The sequence below is a fragment of the Sarcophilus harrisii genome, chromosome 3 (genome assembly GCF_902635505.1).
Source record: "Sarcophilus harrisii chromosome 3, mSarHar1.11, whole genome shotgun sequence".
In the NCBI taxonomy this organism is placed as follows: domain Eukaryota; kingdom Metazoa; phylum Chordata; class Mammalia; order Dasyuromorphia; family Dasyuridae; genus Sarcophilus; species Sarcophilus harrisii.
The window spans coordinates 406476596-406499660 of NC_045428.1; the positions used below are offsets into that span (position 1 = coordinate 406476596).

The 23065-nt window shown below is 33.5% G+C and overlaps 1 long non-coding RNA gene across 1 annotated transcript in view; it reads right to left on the reverse strand.

Moving 5' to 3' along the window:
• The window catches only part of LOC116422456, a 431491-nt gene extending 408737 nt beyond the window's left edge, over positions 1 to 22754 (reverse strand). The window contains exon 1 of the long non-coding RNA XR_004233101.1: positions 22605 to 22754. This is a non-coding gene — a long non-coding RNA (uncharacterized LOC116422456). The remainder of the gene's footprint in view (positions 1 to 22604) is intronic.
• Positions 22755 to 23065: the final 311 nt, after the last annotated feature.

Consider the following 23065-nt stretch of genomic DNA (forward strand, 5'->3'; position numbering starts at 1 on the left):
ATATCTATAACTAATTACTGGAACTATCATTTACATTTAAAAATGTATATTGGTAGAACAACTTTTAAGTTCAATGGAAACAACTTAATTATTAAATCAGTAATAAAGAAGAATTTACTCAATACAGGCAACTGAGTTAGTTAAATTAAATTGTGTAAACATTTACAAAGTGGTTGCCTACTCTGTACAAAATATTGGGTAATATACTGGGGGTTACAAAGATGAAAATGAAATTCCCTGCCTCTAGTAGAAGAGAAAATGCTACCCTCTATTTTATGGGATGGCAAAATATCTATCAAAGTATCAATAAAAAGCATGGAAGGCCTGCAACTTGCTAAAGTCATTCAATGACATTCCCTACCTTCCTACTTCTCAAAAAAGAGTGAAATATATTTCAGGCCAGTGTGATCCTTCATTTCATATCAATTAAACCATTTGGGTGTACATAATTCATCTTCAGTCCTGCCTGATGTTTTGTGACCCCATTTGGGCTTTTCTTGCAAATATACTGGAATGGTTTGCTATTTTTTTCTCTAGCTCATTTTACAGATGAAACAACCAAGGCAAACAAGGTTACATACCTAGAGTCATACAGCTAGTAAACATCTGAGGTTCATTTGAACTCAGGAAGATGAGTCTTCCAATATTTAGACCTGGCACTCTATCCACTGTTTCACCTATCTGGGTAAGTCTATAAAATGTCATCTAATTTCTATACTTGGTACATGCAGCCATTTATATTTCAAAATGCACAAATGGGAACTTTCCTAACATTGTTTTTCTTTTCAGAACAGTTCCCCAGTAAAGGTGTTTAGACAGTGAGTGACATTATATACAGCTTCCAAACATATTGAGTTGAAGGAAAACATGTGCATTGCTGTTTCCTAACTATTTTCTCTTTAGATAAAGCATTTCATTTAAAGGTTTCAGCATATATTTAATTTGAAACACAAGAACTGTTACTTGGAAAGCATCATCATGATTACAAATGAATGTTTGCTGAGCACTCCACCTAGGGGTTTAGAGAGGATAATTTATAAATATCTTCCTCCAGGAATTTGAGAGGGAAGAGACATTGAAACTGTGTTATGATACCATAATAGGAATTAGAATTTGGTGTTTTAAAAAGTAACATTAGAGTATAATCAAATTAAGTACATGAATGAATTTCCATAGAATATCATATAAAATGTGGTGTTGGTTAAGGGAGAATGAAGGATGGCAACTTGCAGTGAAAAATTAAAAATAAAACTAGTTTTTTCTCTTAACTGATTTAAATATATGAACATCAAAATCTTATTCTGATTAAACTATGTCTAGGTATTTTAGATTTTTTAATGCTTTTACTAAGAATTTTAGAATTCATAATGAAAACATTATACCTTTTTAAATATTAGCTAAATATAAACCCACAATCATAAATAATTGTTAGGAAATAAACAATGGAAAAGTGCTTTGACACTTCTCAAAATGAAACTACTGACGGTTATATCAATGGACATCAATGGATGACTTAATATTTTCATTAGGTTATTCAATGACCATGAAAAACTGAATGAATACTTGTGAAGATTATAACACTAATACATGTAAAATTAAATTGTATATAAATGATGACAGAAGTCTAAGCCTAAAAAGTCACCTCAAATTTATGGTAGGTAAAGAGATTATCTGAATGACTGGCTGATTCAAGGAAAAATTTTCCCCTATACCCACTAGAATTGACCCCCATTTTGAGATAACCCATTTCAGTCTTTTTTTATACTTTCATTTCAAGTCTGAAAGCAGGTATAAGCAAAATTTGACTGTTTTTGGATGAGGGTTGAGGGTGTCTTTACACTGTTACTAGTACACAGAAGAGTGACCAATACAAATCCACTTTGTTCTAAAATGCTTGACAAAATCAATTCAGTAACATTCACAAATATTAATGAAGTACCAAATTATTGAATGTGCTATTATTCCTGGGATACAAAGACAAAGTGAAACATCTTTGCTCTCAAGAAGCTTACATTCTACTAGCATGATACAAACTTATAAATAGAAAAAATAAACACACCATGAAAATCTGAGGAAAGAGAGAACAGAAACAACTCATGTGACTCAGGAAATTCTTCCTTTAGAAAATTTCCCTTAACAGAGCCTTGAAGAAAGTTAAGGATTCTCTAATCACCAACTGTATACATCAGAGGGCAAAAAAGTTAATGAATAAAGACAATGGTTAAGAGACACTGCAGGAATGTAGTTTAAGGTTATGAACTAAAGTTGTTGCAGTGACCATGCCTATGGAAAGGTAGATGCAAAAGATAAGCAGTGATTTAAGAGCCAAGAAAATCCTTTTGCAGAAAATGGAATCTGAGTCTTAAAGAAAGATAGGAATTCCAAGAATTTCAAGGCAGAAGGCAATGTAGGAATGTGGCATACTTATTGGGAAATTATAGGTGTGAAACATATTTCAAAAGAAGGACTTGGTAAGTGACCAGTTACAAAGATAATAAAGAAATGAATGTCAAAAGAACTAATATTAGGGATCTGGGTGCTAAATAAAGACAATAAAAGATGTTGGCAAAAGAAGGCAAAGACATTGTGAGAAAAATAATAACTGTAATATGTTATAGGTGTATGTATATATATATATATATATAGAGAGAGAGAGAGAGAGAGAGAGAGACAGACAGACAGACAGACAGACACAGACATAACACATGTGTCATGCTTATCCATGCCTCATTGCTTCAATGGATGCATCTCGTAATTGAGAACACTCCTATCAATGATGCAGAATGTAGCCATCAGTACTTCCTCATTCTATTTGATTCTGGTCTACATCCTTCTATAAATGTATAATTTATTCAACTGGATGAAGTCCTTCTAGGTTAAAACAAATCTATAATTATCAGTGCAGCATCTGAGCTGTTTATCCTTCATAATTTGCTCTTGCTTACATGGCTTGTATACTTCCTCTTCTTGTGTGATGATTCCTTAATGATATCTTTTAAATCCGTATTTATATCCAAGTCTTTGTTAGTCCTATACTGCAGGATACTTATATTTATAAGATGTTCTTCATTGCTCTTTGGGTAACCTGATTTTTTTTAGAAGTTGTGGTTTTCCATAATTCAAATAGGCAGATGTATGGATGAATAGGTGATAGATAGGATAGAGATAGATAAATAATGGATAAATGTGTATATTGATCTCTATATGCACACATCTCTTTGTGTGTATATAATGTATGTGTGTATGTATTCACATGGACAGATTTTCAGAAAAGTTTCATCCATGTATCATTTGCTGTTCAGTCATTTTCAATTATGTCCAGTTCTTCATGACTCCATTTCAGAATTTTCTTGATAAAGATATTCGAGTGGTGTGTCCTTCCTTCTCCAGATAATTTTACAGTTGAGCAACTGAGGCAAACAGGGTTAAATGACTTACCCAGGGTCACACAGCTAATAATTATCTGAGGTTAGATTTGAACTCACAAAACAGAATCTTCCTGACTCCAGGTCTGGTACTCTATTCACTGTACTACCTGATTGTATCATAGGTTTAGAATAACATTCCATTTAGGTTTAGCATGATATTTCATCTACATGTATCATTTTGAGCAACACATTTCCATCTTTCTGAAATTTAGTTCCTTAACTATATAACAGAGGAAGGAATAAGTAGACTAGATGATCTTTAAGGTCCCTTCCTATTCTAAATCTATCATTTTAGAAATTATGATAAAGGGCAAATAAAACATTTTTATTTTGTTATTTTTCTACCATATCATCTCCTACTTCTATCTTATTAAATACATGAAACCATCTATATGGTATTTTCTGTCTGCTTTACTTTTGATACTGGTAAAACCACTTTACCCTTATGGAGAGCCTTTTATCTATGTCTTTTATCTTTCTAAAGGATGTAATGCATTTAAAGAGAATGTCAAATGAAAATCAAGTCTCTTCCAGTTAGGGATAGTTGTAGGAAGTGAAGTGGGACAGTGCTTACTGGGAATATCTTCAATTACATAAGATATATCCACTTTGTTGTTTCTGTGGAACAGGGTGACACTCTTTAAGCATTATATTATGATTAATTTCCCCTAATTGAGCTACACATTCACAGAACTATAGGAGTCATCTGCTCTTTCTTTACTGGGAGAACCTCACAGTTTTATAATTCTTGAATAACAAGTTTAGAGGGCAGAGTATCTGCTAGATTATTTGAGTTTGAGTATGTATGTGTAAGTCTGTAAGAGAATGACAAACAGGACAAAGAGAAAGATAAAAGAGAAGGACAGAGAGAGAAATTGAAGAAGGGAAAGAAGAACAGAAGGAAGTTTCTTTTACTTGTTTCTTTTGGGGAAAATATTGCCTTTTATAGAACAAAATGACCTCCTATTGATCATCAAGTAAGCTAGAGTCTGTCTTCCCCAATCACTGGAAAACTATAAATCCAGAAAACTATCCTATACATATACACACAATGCATATGTGTATATGTATATATATATATATATATATATGTGTGTGTATATATATATACCTACATATTCATGTCAGTGTATATGTATATATACATGTGTATATAAGCACATGTAAATACACTCATATATATATCTCTGTATATATGTTATATATATATATTTATCTATATATACATGTTTATACACAGAGAGAGAAAAATTATTTATAATTATAGATTATTTGGTTCACTTAGACAAATATATAAACCAAAGACCTAACCTAAATGCAACCTTCTTCATGAAGCCTTCTTGAATTTCCCACTTTCAGAAATGATTTTTTTTGAATCCTTAACACTTTATACCTTTCTGGTGCATGTATATGTTTTGCATTAGAGTTATTGATATATGTGTTGACAGCCTCCTCTAGATTGTAGTCTTATTTATTTTTATAACTTCTTCAGCCAAAGATTAGGGGTTTCATATAGTATTGACTTAATAAGTGTTTTCTGAAGCAGAACAAAGAATAAAAGAAAAAAAATGGTCAAATTCCCCAACACCAAATGTCTGCATCTTCCTTTAATTCACTCAGTAACTCTGTTTTGGCCCAGATTATGTCAGCCAAACACATCTAATTTAAGCAATGAAAATCAATCAAAGTGTTTAAATATTAAGATAGCAATATTTTACTATTGCATTACTGGGAGTCATCTTGCATTTTACCTAGGCTGATTCTTGCTTCAAGAAGGCAGATTCATTTCTCTCTTTTTATTTTAGGTCACTCTTACTTATAATGTTTACTTTGAGTACTGATGATGGATAGAGAGAATCACACACACACACAGACAGACAGACAGACAGACAGAGACAGAGAGAAAGGGAGGGAGAGACAGAGGGAGGAAGCAAGGGAGAGAGAGAGAGTAGAGAGAAAGACAGAGACAGAGAGAGAGACAGGGGCAGAGAGAAAAAGCAAGAGAGAGAGAGACAGAGATAGAGAGAAAGAGAAAGACAAACACAGATATAGACACAGACACATAGATACAGAGACAGAGACAGACCAAAAAAGAGATAGATAAAGACAGAGAGAGATAGAGATAGAAGAACAGATGGGAGAGAGACAGAGATAGAGATACACAAACATAGAGCAGAGAGAGACAGAAATAGAGACAAAGAAGGAGACAGAGGCAGAGAGAAAGATAGAAAGACAGAAAAAAAAACAGATGCACAGAGAGATAAAGAAACATAGAAAAGCAGCTATGATAAAAAAAATTCCCTTTTCTTCTTGCTTTTTATGTTGTCTTGATAATTCTTAGGTTCCAATTAACTGCAACCCACCCATTCTTTATCCAAATGTACAAATCAGGAAATCCAATTTTTGAAGGGGGCAGAATAATCAAAGTATGCTAAATGCTAAAACCATTTAAATCATAATTGTAATCTAAATTTCTTCAGAGTAAGCTGTATTTAAGGTACGGGTTTATGTGGTTAGCAGTTTACTGTGATTCTGAAAAATCTTTGTCAGCCTTAACTTGATATTGGTCCAGCAATCCATACTTTACTTGTCTTAACTTGAATAAAACAAGAGAGAAGACAGCAGCTTCATTCAGCCTGGCATAATTTAGGCTGTCACATCTCCTCACTTGGGAACTCCTTTCTTCAGAAGGTGGCCTTCTGGTCATATGTATGTCAGTCAGTTGTTTTCTTCCTCAGTATGTTCCTGACAGATGCACCTTGATTTATACTTCCTATTAGGAAGTACAAGATCCTTGCAGATCCTGTCACAGTTACAGGTCACTTGTAGTCACATATTTTATTTTACCTTTTTAAATTTCTTTTTTGGCCAAAAAAACACCCTCTCTCTTCAGACAGTACATTTTTTTTTTAACTCTGCAACACACATGTATGCCTCCAGCTCAATATGTTTGGAAGCTTTATTATGAATGATTCTTTCCTCTAGCCCAGTATCTCCTAAGAGTAACGTGCTATTATTTTGATCTTTATATCTCCTGTATCATCATGCCCTATTCAAGGTGATACTCATCAGATGATAGGGAAGTCCTAGTCCTACAAAATCCTTATCAAGTTGATCTCACCTGTGGATGAGTTAAACAAACTCTAATCTTGGAGTCAACAAAATTAGTATTCATATATTACTTATGACACATACTAACTATATCATGCTGATCAAGCCATTTATAACTATTATTCTTATTATTATTATTGATGATAATAATTATATTTTACATATAATTTTAAAGTGTGTAAAACGCATTACAAATATTTTATCAGTTCATCTTTCCAACAACCCTGAAAGGCAAGTATTATTATTAACCCCATTTTACAGATAGAGAAACTGAGGCAGACAAAAGTTAAATGACATGACCAGAGGTTATATAGCTAGTAAATATCTGAGATTTGGATTTGAACTCAGGTCATTCTGATTTCAGGTCCAGTGTTCCATACATTGTACCACCTAAATGCCTCAATAACAATAGCTACAACAATACTCATATTATCTTGTTTGAGCCTTAAACCCAATCCCTCAGAGTATGTAATATATCTATTTTCACTTCTCATCTCAACCCTATAATTAATAACAACTAATATGAATTGATACTCTCATTTATTTCCAAATCCCTTGTGGCCTAGGCCTATAACAGTTCAAACTTTGCAAAACCCTAATCATCCATTATTTTATCACCCCTTTCCTTGTTCTTACTCATATCCTACTGAATAAAGATAAAGAACGTTATGAAACTATACTAATTGAATCCACTATAAGTTTGTGTGGCCTGACTTCAACTGGGCCCTCAATGCAGCAAGGCAATCCTTTTATTCCACTTTAGTCAATTAAACAATTAGTCAAATAAACAAAAACTATTCCATGGTATTTCTCCTCTCCCTGTCAAGTTAGCTGAGGACCATGCTTCTTACTTCACTGAGAAAATGGAGCATTTGAGTTTGCTCTTTCTCCTTTCATTTCAAAATCTTTTGACAACATTCCCACTTTTTCTTTTTATTCTATAGTCTTTGATAATGAAGTGGCCCTTCTTGCTAACATTAATCCTTTTATACGTGTGCTTGATCTAATTTCCTTCTGTCTTCTCCATCAGATTGCTCCCTCAGTCATCCCCTCTTTCTTGATCTTAATTTTTTTCTCTTTTTATTGTTTCCTTCCTATTGCCTTCAGGCATGCCCAAGTCAACTCTGTCCAATATCTACTAGAGACAGTCATCTCCTCTTAATCTATTTTTCTTTATCCCCTTAACATTCTTATTCAAAATCTTAGGGAAAAAAAAGTGAAAAAAAATCAGTGACTCTATTTCCTCTCTCACTGAGTCCTCAAACCAATCTTTCACTCAACTGAAACTATTCTCTATAAAGTTAGCAACAATTTCTTAATCACTCAGTTTGATGGTCTTTTTCCTCCTACTTTTTTTTTTTTTTTTGCTCTCTGCTGCATTTCACATGCTGATCACCCTTTCCTCCTTTCTGGGCTTTATTAACTCTGAATTCTACATTCTTCTTCTACCTGCCTATCTTAGTTTCCTTTGTTGGCTTATTCCATATTACCTTTCCCATCTGAGAATTCTACAAGGCTCTGTTCTAGTTGCTGGTCCCTTTCTTTGTTCTCTTTTTCTGCTGGTCTCTCTGCCTCTATCTCTGTTTCTGTTTCTTTCTGTGTGTCTGTCTGTCTCTGCCTTACAGTCTGTCTGTCTGTGTTTGTCTACCTCTGTCTGTCTGCCTCTATCTCTGTCTGTGTTTCTCTTTTTATATGCAGTCATCAATGCTATCTAGATATATAGGTAAATAGATAAATAATTGCTTTCCCTTCCTAATTGACTGTGAGCTCCTTTAGGCCAAGTGTTCTACATTCTTTTGATCTTTAAATCCCTAACATAACATAACACAACATATATACTAGGCACTCAATAGATGTTTGTTTCTAGGAAGGTTTTGGATGCATGAAAAAATAAATCTAAATTTGAATAAGAAGTGTAATCAATGATTGTTTAACCCCTTTGCCCTGAGAAGGTGAAAAGTTAAAACACTTACCAATTCTCATTAAGCTAGCCAGACTTTTGTGTTCTAAAATATTCACAAAAGTTTGTGTGTGTTTTGTTTTTACAGTGGAAACCTATTTGATATTGTAAATTAAAGAGACCTTATAGATATCATTTGCTTCAATAGCATGAGAGAACATAGACATTAAGCCTTCTCAGAATTGTTTGATGAGACATTATTAGCAGACAGCAAAAATCATTTTCATAGGTATTTGAATGCAGCAAAATTCCCTGCCAGAACACTTATATGATGTGCAGAATACAGTGTGGATGCTTTGAAAACACAAACAAAAACACTGTTTACAGGAACAAAAATAACATGAAGAATTTAATATGTAATCTTTGGGGAAATCAGACTCTCAATTCTGTTTCTTTACAGAAGTTATTTTCCTCAACTCATCTTCAGAAATTCAACCTTACTGTTATATATATTTTGCTGATTATAATATAGTAATTTAGCCTCATACTAGTAATCATTATATAAAAAGTTACTTAACACACAGAAAAAAAATGGAAGAGTAATTGCATAGTAATGATATAGTGCTAAATCAAATATTTTGCTCTGGAGAGTGATCAGATTATTATACTATTTCATTACCACAGAAAAATGTATCTTCAATTAGAATGACAGTGACTTTTAATATTCTCTGTTACATTATGCTAGATTTTCTTTATTTATGAGGTTGATAGTATGTCATTGGTATGGGGAATAATTAAATTGTTTTAAATACAACATTAATATAATGTAATAAAATCAGTCACATGGTTCTATTCCATTTAAAAACAGCTCCATAGGTATTATACTGTTACATAATTCAGTTTTACAATTGGTAAATCTGTTTGATTAAAAATATGACTGAATCTGACAGGAATATAGCTGGGCTAACATTATTTTACTACTAGAGGATTAGATTTTTAAAAATGAAACCCTCAGCAAACAAAAGTTAATTATTCCCGAATTCTAAAATCACTGGATTAGAGTTTTGGTGGCATTTTTCATAATTTCATATGTATAAAAAGAAACAGACCTGATAAATCTTTGCCTTTCTAGGGAGAGAAGACTGATCACATACTATAAATGCTAATATCCAATCTGATAAAACAGAATAGGCTTAACCCCCAGTATGTTGAATAATAATCATCTAAAAAAAGGAAATACTGAACTACATATTTTTCTAAAGTTATCTTTGCTTTCAAATTATGAATCTATCAGGATGATTCTGTCATTGAGACATAAAAGCCTCAAACAAAAGCATAATGCCAAACAACTTTCTTTGATAAGAAGTTGAATTTTCCCCATTAATTATAATATTACAAATTCAAAGGAAATCTTATTGACTGAGGCAGATATCTAAATATTTTATGGTCCAGGTCCCTGCATTCTCTCCTTCTCATCTCTGCCTTCTAGATTCTCTGACTTCCTTCATTTCTAACCAAAATCCCACCTTCTACAGAAAACCTTTTTTTTAATCCCCTTTAATTCGATTGCCTCACATATATTGACTATCTTTAATTTATCTTGTATATAACTTGTTTGTACATAGCTGTGTATACCTTGTCATCTGGAGTAGATGGACCTTCTTGAAAACAGAGCTGTTTTTTGCATTATTTTGTATCCTTATAGCATTGTACAGAGCCTGTCACATAGTAGACATCTAATAAATGTTTATTAACTGATTATACAACTATGCACATACAATTTAAAAATAGGTTATAAATGACCTAGCAAGTGGATATGACAATTAGTCAACTTTTAATCAGCAGAGATTGATAAAAGCAGAGATTGGTAAAGCAGATTACTGATTATCCTTTAATACCCTTTTCCTCTTCTGTTGGTTATTCTGAAGAAACTGTATCCAAAGTAGAAGTTACTTGATATAAAGAAGAGACTATGAGATTCAGTTATTTTGTTACTTGTTAGTAAGAATTAATGGCATAGGATGATGGCATGCTCGCTAAAATGAAATGAAGGATTTCTTCTCACTTTTACATAATTATGCCATACCTGTCTTCTAATTCCATAGACAATTAAGAGTCCACTGTAACTTAAAAACAATGTCTTAAAGATTTTAAGTGTTGAATCAAATTAATTGTACATTCGTACATGTATCCAGAGTTTTGGTGAAGAGGAACTGATTTTCAGGTACCTGAAGCTTTGCTTTAGGGACAGAAGTCAAAGGAGAAGCCCTAACTCTGAGTTTCTTCATAGGTTGGGTGAGTAGTAGAAGTGGTTAATGTGACAAGAATGCCTGCAGCAAAGTTTCTCAAAGAAGTGGTGTAGGAATGAACTCACAGGTTTTATTTTATTCTCCTTGAAAGCTCTTGGAAATGATAAAGAGGAAGACACTGTGGAAGCAATCAGCTTGGACATCTACTCAAGTCTTGGGGACCCTTCATATAACAACACATCTGCATGTGGACATGCATGCTTTCTCTCTCTCTCTCTCTCTCTCTCTCTCTCTCTCTCTCTCTCTCTCTCTTCCTCTCTCTTTCTCTCTTCCTCTCTCTGTCTTTCTGTCTTTGTCTCTGTCTCTGTCTCTTTCCCCACCTCTCTCTCTCTCTCTGTGTCCCTCTCTCTGTCTCTGTCTGTTTCTGTCTCTGTCTCTATCTGTCTCTCTGTCTGTCTCTCTGTCTCTCTCTCTCTCTCTCTGTCTCTCTCTCTCTCTCTCTGTATGTGTGTGTGTGTGTCTTGGCCACTGGTAAAACAGCAAAATCTACTACTTTAAAAAATCAGGTATTACATTAATTTTCCTAAGGCAATAGGGTCAGGAGTCCTTCGTGACTTGGATCCTTTCTACTTTTACATTCCTATATTTTATTTCTCTCCACATCAGTTGATTTAACCACACTGGCCTCCTTTCTGTTCCCTCTATATATTAAGCCCATGCCATTTTACAATGAGTCTACCAGCCACAGTAGACTCTACTTTCTCTAGACTTTTTCAATCCATTTTTTAAAATTTTAGACTTAGTTCAAACCCCATCTTCTGCAGGAGGTCTTTTGTAGACCCTCTCCTTTCTCAGGCTGCTCTTCATGTATCTTATATATCTATATCTATCTATCTATCTATCTATAGATAGATAGATATAGATATATATATCCTGCATTAGAATGTAAGCTCTGATTTTCATTGTATGCCAGAAGTTTGCACAAGTGCATAGCATGCAGGAAGTGCTTAATAAATTTTATTGCTTAATTAATTGACAGTTTATCAAAGTCAAGATAGGACTATGGGTCATGGTAGATAGATATAATAACAACAGGTGAGTAAAAGAAATGACAACTTCTCTATCCCTGTTCTTTTTTTTCCCTTTAACAAAGAGAATGATATTAATACTGTGCATATACAGAAAACAAAGAACTAAAACAAACTTTGAATTTAAAATATCTGAATAGATGTTAAGAAAACACCTTTCTTCCCTCAATGTTTTTAAGTCACCAGGTTTGGATGATCAACATTTCAGGGTGCACTTTGCAAACAAGATTAATGTGTTACATTTGCTAATTTCTCAACAAATATGAAGTTGGGAGAAGTGTCACAGAACAGAAAAAAATAAAATACTTTAATTTTGACAAAAAGGATGTATGCATGTTTCAAAATATGTGTCAAGAGGTGCAGCTAGTTGATGTAGTGGATAGAGTACCAGCCCTGAAGTCAGGAGGACCTGAGTTCAAATCTGACCTCAGATACTTAAAATTTCCTGGCTGTGTGACCTTGGGCAAGTCATGTAACTCCAATTGCCCTGGCTATATATATATATATATATATATATATATATATATATACATATATGTAATTTATATGTTTGCATATGTCAACAAATCCTGAATTTTAGATGTATTGTTAAAGGAATATTTTGTAAAATTTAGAAAGAGAAGTGTCAATCACTAAAACAAACAGGGTAAAAAAACAAGTCAATCCAGACATCTCATTTTCTTCTTTAACAGAATTATCATAATGGTGGAACAAAACAAACCCATGAATGATCAAATATGATAGAATTAATCTTCTCAGCAATAGAGATCCAAAACAATTTCATTAGACATGATGGAAAATGCCATCTACATCCAGATAAAGAACTATGAAGACTGAATGGAGAACAAGCATGCTAGTCACTTTTTTTTTTGTTTTTCCTTTCTCATGATTTTTCCCTTTTGTTCTGATTTTTTCTTTTACAGTATGTCTAATTTGAAAATATATTTTAAAAATATATATATATGTATAAACTATGATAGATTACTTATTGTCTTGGGGAGGGGGGAGGAAAAAGGGGGAGAAAGAAAAAAAATCTGGAATTCAAAGTCTTACAAAAATGAATGTTGAAAACTATTTTTACATGTAACTAGAAAAATAAAATGTTATTAAATGTAAAAAACAAAAATGAAGGAAAACATAAAAACATTTAAAAAATGTCACAGACATTATACACAGAAATCAATAAGATATCTACTATATCTTAAATGTTCTTGGATATACAATAGATAATAGGTAAAAAGAAAGCTTCTACGATTACATTTCAACAATCCTTGAAAAACTGAACCCTAAATTAGTGATGAATGCATTCAAGCTAACCTCAAGGCATATATTGGGAGGATGAACTCTGGTGGTAGACCTTAAGGATCTACATGAACTTTGATGACGGCATACCTGATCTGCTTCTCTAATCTGCAAATGACTTGAAATGTGAAAGATAATATCTTGGATGGCAAAATAAGGATCCAAGAGGATCCTGGTAGTCAAGAGCAATGGATCAACAAATAGAATATAAAAGAATAAACCTTGCAATTCTACCTTTGAATTACAGAAATTAGCTGTACAATTACTGGGCAGTGAAAGAATAGGTAGTAAATGGTTGTGTGTGTTAGGTGGGGAGGGCAGTGAGGATTTCTAGCAAACTGAAAGTTAAAAATGAGCCATCTATATGCCATGACAGTCAAAAAAAAAAATGTGACCTTAGAGCTCATTGATGGAACTGGGGTGTTCAGGAGAAGAGACTATTATATGTTACTGTGAGGAAGTTATATCTGGGATATTGTATTCCATTTTGAGAATCATTTTTAGAAGAACAATGACAAAATAGAATGTGTCCAAGAGATGTAGAATTAAATAGTGAAGGATTTTGTTCTTTGATATTCTATTGAAGTTAAATATATCCAGCAGACATAGACTAACACTGTTTACAAGTAAGAAGCCAAATCCACCAAGGCCACATCCTACTTTCTTTCTTTTTGACTCTTTTTAATATGTGACAACTCCTTGTTGGTAATAATTTTTCTCCTCAGGTACCTCACAGTGATTTGGTTGCCTCTTCTATGGAATACTTATTATCATGTATGATTGTGTTTTATAATTAATTTCATGTGTCTGACTTCCTGCTTAACTGTAAGGGTGATACATAGTTTAGAAGTTATGAAGAGAAAAAAGGAGATGGGTAATATAGAACACATTTGTAATTCCTAGTGCTGGAAGGCTAAGGCTGGTGGCTTGCCTGAGATTTCTGCTGTATAGTGAATTAAAGTCAATTGGGTACCCTTATTAAAATGCACCAATATGGTGAGCTCCTAAAAGAAGATCCTTTAAAGGAAGGACAAGTTGGTCCAAGTAAGAAACAGAGCACATCAAAGTTTGTAAAAATAATGAATAGTCAAGGCAGAATCCATGAAAAGGGAAAGAAAGAAAGTAAAAGAGAAAGAGACTGTGGTGGTTTTGTTGTAAAGGGTTTTTTTTTTTCTTTCAGGGCATATTTGTTTTGAAATTTTGCCAATTAGGATGGGGAAAAGTTTTTCTCATTTTTCTTTTCTGTTTTATGTAGCTCAGACTGATTCAAAATCCAAACACTTCACACGAAAAAATTTAAAGAGTTTTTCTGACACAATGAAGTATATTTGTCATGCTAAAAAATAGATTATTGGGTAGATAATTGTGCAGACTTACACAATGAGAAAAGAATGGTGTTTCTATTATAATGATAGTAACTGGCATTTATATATCAGTTTCAGATTTGCAATATGCTTTATATGTTTTATCTTATTTGAGCCTTAAAACAACGTGAGGTAGTTAACTACAAGAAATACTACTATCATTTAAGAAATGTTGAATGTAAGGTTATGGGAAGTTAGATGATTTATCCATAATCATATAGCTAGTTATCTATGGAAGGAGGTATGTCCAATATTAGTCTCATATTCAAAGGAGCAAAAAAAAATTACACATGCAAGCTAACAAACATCATTAAATGTTACCGTTTATTTAGATAGAAGGGAAACATATTGTATTAAATATCAAAACAACTTTACCATTGCCTTAGTCACAAAACATATGGCTTGATAATTGGGCAAATATGCAAGTATATGTAGCAATTATTTCATATACAAACTTTTCCTATGGAGAAGAATGGAAGATTATGGATTATGAGAAGTATTGCCTCACAGAAGAGGAGGAAAGTAAAAACAGGTTAAATATAACTCGTTATGAAATCTAATTAAGTAAAATCAACTAAGAACTTTGAGAAGGAGGAGTTAATCTTTTATTTCCCTCCCCTTCCAAAGTTAAGCATTTTGGAGACTATAATGTTATAGTCCAACTGTGTTGGCTTTACTTTGATGGTAAAAAAAAAAAAAAAAAAGTTTGTTACCATCAAAGTAAAGCCAATACAGTTGGACTACAACATTATAGTCTCCAAAATGCTTACATTTGAGGAAAAATGGTAGTAAAGGAAACAAAAATGAGAAAAGCATATGGGTTAGACCAGTTATACATAGAGGAAGTTAATACTGAATGTGACATAATTTGTGAGAATATGATGGAATTTTTTCTCAAAGTATCTAAAGCAAGAAATATACCAAAGGCAAAGAAAAGAAATATGAATTATCAACACTATGGTGGAAAAGGGAGCATGGGAGAGAGAGAGACAATGATATATATATATATATATAAAGAATATGAATACTATCCTTTTGGAAAACTAAAATATTTGTTTTTATATTAAAATTTATATTTAAATGTGAAACAACATATGATGATCAAAAAACATGATTCTTTTAATAAGCAAACCTCAACATCAAAGTATATAGAAAAACAAATCAATAAACTCTTTTTATGAGTAAAGTGAAATAGGAAAAATGTTAATTATAAAAAGATGTAGTCTACTCTTTTATTATTTCTAACAAAAATAATATTATTCCCATCTTTATTTAAAAGTGAGTTTTCATTCTAAGTTATCAAAAGGAATTATTCATATTTAATTCCATTGCTCTCACAAATTAAATGATTATCTAATATCATTCCCATTCCATAGATAGAGACCCTAATGTGAAATTGTTATTTCATTTGCTCATGTCATAAAGATATAAATAAAAATAAAAATATGGAGAAGAGAATATAATAAGCAATGAAAAAACATGACTACTATGCTTCATAATTTATTTACCAATGCATAATTTAATTGGAATTAAAACCACCATATTTTTCTGATAACATCTAAAATTCACAGAAATTTACAAGTGACCAAGTTAGCTTTTCCTTTTGATTGAATTCCAAGTCAGCATAGAAGAAATTAATGTCTTCTTCCTATGTTTCAATGATGACACCATCTCCAGATGTCATTGGACCTTGTGACTCTTTCCTTAAAAAACAGCTGGTCTTTGGTGACCATATAAAATATGCTGAATGGAATACCTCAAAATACAGTAAAAGATGATCAATTAGGAACCAACCTCTCAGACATGCTGTTGTATATTTTGGGAGACAAGAAGTGCCTCTGTAAGCCAAAATCTATGAAGGCTGAATTGTATTGGGCAGTACCAAGCAGTACTCTTCTTCCTAAATTCTGTTACCTTATTACATAAATGAAAAAACTAGCTCTTTAAAAATGAGGGGTTCACAATAGAATATCATTTAAAATATTGGGCCTGGGCAAATATGTGAATTTGTTTTACTTGATTGGGCTTATCTATTAAAAGGATTGTGGTTTTTAGCTTTTATTTAACTGGGGAAAGAACAGGTGGATAGAGGGAGTTATAAAGAACAAAAGAAGGGGCATTGAGGCATTTTTTTAAAAACTGCACAGTAGAGAGTAGAAGAAAATTCAGAATATCTTTGAAAGTGGCATAAAAATTATATACTTTTTAAAAAGAAATGTGCAATACATAATATTCACAGTTTCATATCCTTCTTTGATTGCTGTATATAAAAGTTCTTTTTTTGTGTTTGAGTGCAGGGTAAAAAAAATTAAAATGAAATTGTAAATTTATTATAAACTTCGAAAAAAGCATGTAGTACCTAATAGAGACTGGCAGTTTTACAAATATTCATTTGTTCTATTTTGCATATAAAAATATTAATTTTTATATAGTTAAGTTTAGAAGAAAAAAATGAAAAAATGGGGATATGATAGGAGAGAAGTATGTATAAGTCTTATGATTTAATGGAAAAGAAAAAAAATATGGTTGGAAATATTAGCAACTGCAATTTATTTTTTTACTTAAATTTTACATATATCTCATGTATTTTAGTAACTCTAAGTAAGCTAATAAACAATTTAATGGAAATTTGTAGATACCAAAGATAAAGCTGTCACACATACACATACACACAAAATTGTAAGCTTATTTGGTTACCTCTACTATTAGGGAATGGCTTCTTTATCAAAATAAGTTTTTTTCCCCCTTCTGACATCAAAGCATGATGATCAAAGTCATTTTAGGTATGGGATATTATTTTTATTGAAGTAATTAAGTAGCCAAAATGAGAATCATTAGTATAATTTTAACAGTCATCTCTAATGTAAACATACTAGTAAGACAAAACAAATAAAAAACCTTATGGAGTAACTCGCATTGGCCTCAGATGTCTACAAGTTGAAATTAGAAATAATTTGCTAAAAATATACAAAAATTATATCTACTCTTTTTCAATGTTATTTTTTCCCTTAAAATAATGAAATATGGCCAATTTAGCTAGATATGGTAACTCTAACTTAAAATATTTTGTTTCCCTATTGGTTCCCTAGTCTACTCAATACATAAAAGACTATAAAGTTCTTTTCTTTAGAAAAAAATATTGTTATAGTTTTCTAGAACTTTTTTTCTAGTTTTCTGAAACTAGGTTGAACACACACACACACACACATACACACACACACACATTTCTCACTTTGAAAAAGGAAAGGCATTTAGGAAGCATTACTGGCTCTATTCTAACATACTGATAAAAGAAAGAAGTTATGAATAGGTCAGTATTAATTTGTTATCTCATGCAGTTTCTCAAGGATGCAATTTAAAAAGTTCTTTTTGATATAAAAATGTAATTCAAAATTCCAATCTTATAAACTAAATTAAATAGTCATCCTCAGACTGTCTGAACTGTGGGTAAGAAAGTGGGTTTTTTTTTTGTTTGTTTTTTAAAACAGGGTATTGAAAATGAAATAGAAAGCTTAAAAAAGTCAAACTGGAATCCTAAGTGAGAATATTTTATGCACCAGAAAACAGAAACTTGGTAAAAATTTAGCAAGTTTATCTTTAAGTAATTGGTCTGTTTTAAGAGGAGGAACAATATACACACATAATGTAGGTATGTATATGGGTATATATATATATATATATATATATATATATATGTCTAATATTTATATATTAGAGATAGATATAGTAATTTGGAGGGAAAGTGACTAACAAGCAGTTCTAAACTTAAAACTCAACTTTCCATTAAAAGTCTAGAAATGTTTAGGATCTGTTCCCAGGAGTTAAGCTTTTTAATCTACTCTAACAGTTAAAACATGGGGTGGGGGGAGAGAAGTCTCTTTGCTCTACTTTATATAGTTCATCCAATTTATATTAGATATTAGAACTTTTTGGGAGCCCTCTGCTAAAATTCTTAATTATAGTGTAGAAAACAATATATAAATATAAAGATAGTATTGTCTTTGAATGAAAGATGGGAAATTTTTGCTAAAAAGTATAAAGAAAAGAAAAATATCACTGTTTTTTTAGTCTTTTAGTTATCTTTCTACTGACCCAATATATAAAACACCAAGGAAATTGTAGTTGTATAGATATGGATTTGGATAAAAACAAATGCCTTTAAAACCAAAGCAAAATTTTTACAAGAGATATTTGTTTGCCTGGTGGATACAGTTAGCTCCAGAGGCAGGAAGACTGAAATTAAAATTCCATCTTTTGAATATAATGGTGGTGTGACCCTGGGTACTTACCTTCTCAATGCCCTTGGCATTTATGATTAAAAGTTTCACAGACAGTGCTCTATGTGTTGGAAGAGGGAATTACTAAGCAGGCACTTGCTACCCTGATAAAAATCATAGGTCCTATTAAAATTAAACCAAGGGAAAAAAAACAAACAAAAAAAAGTACAGTTCTTAAATCAGATGCAGATAGTAGAAGATGGAAATTATCCAATTATGATTACAAAGAATTTTATGATCTTGACTTTTAAAACAATCAACTTTCCACTTTTCATTTTCATTTGCTAATTTGTTTTGTTGCTGTTTTTATAATGGCATGTGGGGATGAAGGTAGGGAATAGGATACCTGGGAGGAGAAGAGACCAATCAGAATAATTAACATAATGGCAGGTTTATTGTAGGAGACTGGATTCTTCCAAGTAAGATACTTAAAATCCAGATGAATACTTTTCTGTCTGAAATGTTTGGGTTTAATCTTCCAGGTGGGTAGCCTATATTATTTCCTCTTGGGGTTGTCCTCCAGTTTTTAATCTTTTTTGTTTGCTTTTTAATCCCTTTAGTACTGCTTGTATGTTTAAAATTGTTTTGTGTTTATAGTAAGAAATGTTAGAATTCTGTCACAAATATTTGGAACTCAAATTGTAGTTTGCAATTTATCTAGGAAATGATGAAAGAAATATAAAAAAAATTAACCTTTGCTGCAGGTATATTTTGAAAACAGAATAGTTGAAAAGAATTTTAACAATATTTTAAAGATTATATTTGTTCAAATGTGTATTACTACTAACATTCATAACCCAAAGATCAAATTTTTATACAAATAATTTAAGAAAAAGTTATTCAGTCTGTTTACCCTAGAATCTTTTATATTTGGATATCAAAAGTAAAATCTGATATAGCCCTCCCCCAATTTAATGACTTACATAGCTTTGACAAATTGACATTTGACCATACTACAAAGCTATCTAGAAAATAAGGCAGAATCAAAGTTTATGGGGTACATGGAATACTCAAGTCAAAGATGAAATGAATTTATAGAACTGTATAAAATTTGTCCTACATGAAGACTAACAGATTAATGCTATCTTCCTTTGGGGGGAGCATATAGAAATGATCTCACAAGCATATTTATATATTACATGTACTTATGGTTGTTTGTGCAAAGTGCACTACTTTTACATTAAACAATTTTCTACACCAATTTTCAAGATTTTTTTTTCTTTTATTTTCTTTGTTTTCTTTAAAGGTGGATAAAAAGTGTTTTTAAAAACAATTATTCTGATAATTATAGTATACTTCCTATGAAAGACTGCTAAAGTCTAATAATATGTTAAAATGAGGAAAAGTGCATTGTTGCATGGTTAAGCCATGAAAAGTATGCTAGTTACACTTTCTAAGATATATGCTATCTCATATTGGATTAGCCACAAAATATTAAAGTGAGATACTGGGAAGCAGTATGTTACCCCATCTTGTTCCACATATACATTTTAAATACTTACTAAGAATAGTTGCATTCATGGCTGCCAATTACTCATTGATTGCTCGGCTAATTTTTCATATTTTTGAACAATTTTTTTGTTCAATCACTCCTGACACACCATAAATAAAATTTAGAAGGAAATCAACTTTTTGATGTTTTCAACAAGAATTTTTTTTTTACAAAGATTACAGAGAATAGTTAATTTAACTGTAATTCAGCAGTATTAAAAAATAATGACAAAGAAAGCAAATTTCATATAAGGATCTAATAGCCACCATCCTACATTCCCTTCGGCTACTTCAGAAAAATTTAGATACTGTGCCAGATGTGAGAGCTACTTAGGGAAAAAAATTAGCAACAATTGTCTAAATATACACAATCATGATTTTTTTAAAGTGTAGAAATAAAAAAGTGATAAAAAAAGACATTTAAATGTAAAGCATACTAACCAAATGATAAAAAATTGAGTACTGCCTTAAAGCACAAATCTAATAACACTGTAGGGAATACCACAATCATTTCATCATCCATTTGAGAAAAACTCACATAAAGGAATAATGAGAAAGTAAATTATAATGAAAAAAATAGGAGGAAATACTAGTATTCTCTGATGACCAACAGTCTCTTGCATTCATTTTCTTCCACATTTAAATAGCATGCATATTTTCAATTTAGTGAACATTTTATGTAAGCAGAAATGAAAATCACTAGCCTTTGTCCCCTTTATTTTTGTTTCTCAGAAAAGGCTTTTTTCTGGTGAAATTGGTCAGAAATCTAATCTTTAAGCAAGTTTTTAATGAGAAAAAACATCAGGAAAAAGATCAGGCTTTCTGAAATGAAGGTTTCTCATCATTTCTAGAAGGGGTAGGAGTTCTTTGATGTTCCTACCCCACTTCAACTACATCAGTCTTTTCTTGACTCACTACGACAGATCTGAGCCTTAGGTAGGCTGTGAGACATTCCAAACACTTTTTATTTGTTTGTTAACCCAAGAACGGAACTGAGAAAGTCAACCATCAATATACTTAACATGATAGAGGATTAAAAGTTTGGAGGTGCTGCCCAAGTAACTGACCACTGGTTCATTCTATTGAGCGACAGAAATTTGGTCCCAGACAAGGAGCAATTCTCATCTGCAGGGATTTATAAAAGGCGCGTTCATTTTAAGGTCTTTCAGTAGAAAGCAAAACACACGCACTCACTCATGCACTCACTCTTATGCTCATGCCCGAAGAACACCAACAGTATTGGTGATGTAGTTTCCCAAACAGATGGTTAACTCTGGTAGATTGTTCTTTTTTTCCCCTCAGACCCTCGGGAGTTAGAAACTTTCCCAAGGAAAGTAGTTCCTAACCCTCGTTCTTTTCACTCCCACCCCAACCCCAATCGTAGCTTCCGTGCTATTCCCCTTTTCTTACTTCCTCTCTCCTCAACTAGCAAAGAGCCCCTCTCATTCCAAAGTGGGACCTTCACAGGTCCAATTCAAAAGCTTTACATACAGTCCTTTAATACAACCCCTAATGCCTTTTTCTTCTCTATTCCCTACTTGGGAAGCATATCTAAAGGAGTTGCCCAAAAGTGGACTATGCATTGTAGAAATAGACTCTCAGAGCATGGGGTGAAAAGGGAGGTTGACTGTTCCTCTCTGAAACCCAGAGATGTAAAGCGGACTCGCAGTCTCCAGAAAAAAAAAAAAAAAAGTGTGGGGAGTCGTTTCTTTACCGTTCTTTAAACGACCATCCTTATTCCAGTTTCCTCCCTCATCCTCCTTTAAACTCCCTTTTATCAACATGCACGCTTCCCCTCCAGAATTCTCGAGCAGGGCTTTGACATTACATTGCCTTTCTGAATTCGTTGTCCCTAGGCGATTGGATCCAAATGCTCTTTCTTTTAATTATAGCAATAAAGTTCAATTTACTCGGCTCTTTATGAGCCACAGCGGACTTTGCTGCTCATATCACGCTTCTTCCTTTTTTCTTTTCCCTCTTTTTCTCTGTCAAAGAGCATCCTATCTATTTTATCCAAGCCTCGGTTCCTGAAGGACATTGGTGCACATTAGAGAGGGAGACCTCTGCTTTTAGTGGAAAGTGCAACACACACATACACACGCACACACACATGCCATGCAATCTCTCTGCTGTCAAAGTCTGTCACAGATTCAGCGGCGGCTAGCAGCATAGGCAGAGGCAGCAGCAGTCACGCTGCCCGCCCAGGACCCGCGCCCCAAGTCCCAAGCATTCTCGCCTAGCGCCTTACCCTCGTCTGTGGCACCGGGCAGGGTGCGCTCACCCCGCACCACGCTAAACCTCCGGCCACCCAGCTGCCATCCAGACAAATAATTCCCAAATCTCACCCAAAGGTTGCCAGAGCCGCCTACGGATCCCCTCTGGACTGGACCTTACCAGTTGGTTTTGTTGTCTTCGGCCGGCCGCCCGGCTGGATGGCAACGGGGCTGTTGCAGCTGCACTCCCGGCGGTGATGCTGTTGCCGCCGCCGCTGCCCGGATCCCTGGCGCCAGCATCACTTCTCCGCCTCCTCCTTCTCCTCTTGCTCCGCCGCCACCGCCGCCACCTCCTCCTCCTCCACCGCGTCCTCCACCTCCTTTTCCTCCTCCTAGCGTAGCAGCAGCGCCCGCAGCAGGAGCAGCAGCAGGAGCAGCAGCAGCGGCAGCAGCGCCCGCCGCCCAGCGCGAGCTCGCCACAGCTGCACCAGCCGGAGCAGCCGCGGCGGCAGCGGGAGCACCAAAGCCCCGGCCGGCTCCACTTACCCAGCGATGGCACTGATCTCCCCCGACTGACAACAGCCGGCAGCCAATCACTGCCTCGCCCAGCTCTGCGGGGGGAGACCAATCAGAGCGGAAGGC